Genomic DNA, 4,059 nt, shown 5'->3' on the forward strand with positions numbered 1-4,059 from the left:
GAGTACAAAACCGACAAATCTCGCTTATTGCTCCCAAATCATGCCTCAGGGAGCATTATTTCGTCGCTCGCTTAGGAGATCTCTTATTTGACTCCTAAACGAGTAATAAAGGAGTACAAAATCGACAAATCTCTCTTATTGCTCAGAAATCAGGTTAAGGGGAGTACTCTTTTATTCCTCACATAGGGAGATCTCCCTTCAAGTTCTAGTGGGAACATTTTTTTTATCAACGCGTATACACACAAACGACACTGGTCACACACACAGTCACTGTTGGCTATTGATGTAGTTATTAGTAATGCCGATAAAGCAGTGCGAAAACTACTTTCGGTTAAGTTTCATGTTAGCAATTATCGCGCCAGCAACCAACAGGGGATGTAGCTCAGATGGTAGAGCGCTCGCTTAGCATGTGAGAGGTACGGGGATCGATGCCCCGCATCTCCAACTGTCGTCGGTAGCTCTTCAAGATTACCGATTTTTTTTACTTATTTTTTTTTTGTTTTTAATTTTATTTTAAAATGTTTTGTTGTTGTTAACTTAATTAGTAGTAATATTACTTAGTTATTATTATGTATACGTTTAGCGAAGGATGGTTTAAAATTAATTTGAGAGCTTTACTAAGGTATTAAATACTTGTCCTCGGTTGAAAGAGGTTTGGTTGGAAGGAAATAATCTTTTACTTCCTTGTATGTATATAGTGCAATCCCGGTCTGGGCAGACGTCATTTGGTAATTAGTTGCTCAAAACTCACAGATGTTTAACCGTTTCTATAAGGCTTGGTAAACAACAAGGAAAGCATTTCTAAGTCTTCTGATTATCTATATGCTCTCTCACATTTTAAGCATAATTAAGCTTTTTGTATATGCCTAAAAAAATATCAAATCAAACTAGCACTTTTTTCGTCATGGTTTCAGGCAAAGTTTTCTTTTTACAGTGACTCAAACGAGTGTTCATATTTTAATATTGTTCAATATTAATACAGTTTTTAAGTTAATTTTTTTGTAATTATAAAATTATTGTTCCTGTTTTAAACTAAACCTTATAAATCAAACTTTATAAAAAATTTAGTAAAATTAAACAAATTTCGAACTTTTTAATCTGAATCTCTAGTATCATACATAGCTCACTAGCAGACCCGGCGAACTTCGTTTTTATTGAAACATTTTGGTGCAACATTTTAGTCAACAATTCACGTTCACGATTTGTCTGCTAATATATGGTTTGGTGGAAGGAAGGTATACCTTCCAAGATCATCTTAAATAATCTAACGAAAGTGTTATGTCCGCGATGAAGTTCTTGAATGATCTGGCGTTTCATAGCAAGGTTGATCGAATAACGAAATAAATTTGAAGAACTTTTTCCTCTTCACTCCCTGGCGGAAACAATGATCCGCTTCGATGATGAGTCTGTCTTTAAAACATTATAGTACAGCTGGTGGCAATTTCAAAATGGGAGAGCATCGTTGGCCAACAGAATTCCAATTTACATAGACATATTTCTGAAGAAATATCTTAAATGTCTTATCAAAATTTTATGGTTGTGGACGTTCAGATTAACAGTGTGAAAATTTTTGAAAAATTTGTTGAAATTTTCTAAATTTTGTATAAAGTTTGAAATTTTGATTATGTTTGATGGTTATATTATGTTGTGATTTAAACGGTTATATTATATGTAGGNTTATGTTTGATGGTTATATTATGTTGTGATTTAAACGGTTATATTATATGGTTATGTAAAAGAAATTAACTCTGAAAAAAACATTGTGAATATCAAAATGTGAATACTTGTTTGAGTCATTGTAAACTGTAAAATATGCAGAAAAGATGAGGTTTTCAAACAATCAAGCAGACGATTTTCCGCCAGAAGCAAAAGTGGACTTATAATTTCTCCCACTCCCGCCGTATGCACATACACTTTTGCTACCCTTTTTACAAACGCAACTCCGCAATGATCAAAATGTGGTTCCTGTCTGTGTCAGTCAGTCAGCGAAAACAAATTCGAGTATTTTAATGCTGCGTTATACTAGAAAAACCGTTGCTTGTGCCACTGCCTGGAGGCAGACTCACTCCAGCCACTTTATTACTATTCGGCTGTCGAACCAGCCGACCATATTTATCCGCAAATATTAGTTTTTGTGTGGCAAACAAACACGCAAATTCATTTAATGCCTCAGTGCTTTGGTCAAATTGCAAGACATAAACCATAAATAGAATCTGGGTAATGTCACATACAGTCAATACTCTTGGAAATGTACTCTGAGCATCTATTAGACTCAGGGAAACCGATTGGCTGACCGATCGCCACCGAAATGGCTCCAAGGAGCTTCTTCTCTGCCCACTTTCCATCAAGGCGGGATTGGGCTAGGCGGAACTTCTGGAGAGGAGGAGCAGTGCATTTCTTCACGTATGGATCAAAACTGAACGGCTGGGCAGGTGGTGGGGTCTTCTGGCGAGAGCTCCACATCAGCATTAAGTTCAGGCTCCCGGACTTCTGCAGTGTACGCCAGGCGGAAGTGGCTGCGATCAAGGAGGAGGTAGATCCAGTGCTTCGGAGTGCTATGACCGTCAGGGAGGTGAGCATTTACTCTGATAGCCGAGCGGCTATCAGGGCTCTCTCGGTCGCGTCGGAATACTTCTGTATTTGAATTGCGGGTCACAGCGACATTGCGTGGCTAACGAATTGGTTAGAAAAAGCACTCGTGACACGTTATCGCCGGATAAAGAGCGGCTGTGGGTGCCATAGATCACCTGCGGTACATACTTGGATAGATGGGCCTCAATATCAGCACATGTGCGATCCCAAGGTCCGTATGACCGAGGGTGCACAGAGGGCGGTCGAGGGCACTCCTCAAACTCACAAAGCCATAGCTCTGACTTTTTCTGGCNGGGCAGGTGGTGGGGTCTTCTGGCGAGAGCTCCACATCAGCATTAAGTTCAGGCTCCCGGACTTCTGCAGTGTACGCCAGGCGGAAGTGGCTGCGATCAAGGAGGAGGTAGATCCAGTGCTTCGGAGTGCTATGACCGTCAGGGCCTTGAGCGAGTTGGAGGTGCGCTCTAACTTGTTGAATGAATGTATGCTCTCTATCTCGGTCGCGTCGGAATACTTCTGTATTAGGGTTATTTGAATTGCGGGGCACAGCGACATTGCGTGGCTAACGAATTCGTCAGAAAAAGCACTCGTGACACGTTATCGCCGGATAAAGAGCGGATGTGGGTGCCATAGATCACCTGCGGTACATACTTGGATAGATGGGCCTCAATATCAGGACATGTGCGATCCCAAGGTCCGTATGACCGAGGGTGCACAGAGGGCGGTCGAGGGCACTCCTCAAACTCACAAAGCCATAGCTCTCACTTTTTCTGGGGGCTTTAATGTGTCACTGTCCAATCGGTATCCGTGCGTGACAGTTGCCTGGAAGATGACGAGGTGGAATCATCTCAACGCTACCTTCTTAGGTGACCAGCGTTTGCGACGTTGCTAACGTTGAGGTACTTCGGCTCTCACATCCTTAGGAGCCCGAAGGAACTCTGGTGCTTTGAGATTTGCCGGACTTGTAAATATACATATAAACGGCTCGGAAAGTATTATCGTTTAAGTATTAGGAGCCATTCAGAATGACAAAGAACAATCTCCGAATTGTCCAAGATAGCTGCGGTTGTGCGGGGCGGCCACCTAACCCAACTCGGGGCATCAAAAAATGTATCTATCAAATAGTGCAACATTTCTTTTAATTTTTTGAAGTGAGAAATCAGCTACTCCAAGCGCGCGGTATTGTACGAATTTTCTTTTCATATTTTGCTACATATCTACTGACACCTGTGTGCGAGTTTATACTCTGCTCGTATACGTACAAACAGACTTACATACATACATACATACACACACACATTGTACTTAAGGAATGGAATACCATGCGGTTTTGGTTAATGTCCGCCTGGCTACGCATTGCGTATTTGTTCATGTCTTGATTTTCTTTTACCCCACCAATATGTACAGACATGCATGTGAACATACATAGAAATGCTGAAACATTTATTAATTGGCAAGAAAACACAGAAA

At 41.0% G+C, this 4,059-nt stretch overlaps 1 non-coding gene across 1 annotated transcript; it reads left to right on the forward strand.

Annotated features, from left to right (window-relative positions):
- Nucleotides 1–371: 371 nt before the first annotated feature.
- On the forward strand, nt 372–444 carry TRNAA-AGC (transfer RNA alanine (anticodon AGC)). Its single transcript has one exon. It is a non-coding gene; the product is annotated as a tRNA-Ala (tRNA).
- The last annotated feature ends 3,615 nt before the right edge of the window (nt 445–4,059 follow it).

Source organism: Rhagoletis zephyria, unplaced genomic scaffold, assembly GCF_001687245.7.
Source record: "Rhagoletis zephyria isolate East Lansing unplaced genomic scaffold, Rhagoletis_zephyria_1.1 Rzeph_scaffold_07119, whole genome shotgun sequence".
In the NCBI taxonomy this organism is placed as follows: Eukaryota; Metazoa; Arthropoda; class Insecta; order Diptera; family Tephritidae; genus Rhagoletis; species Rhagoletis zephyria.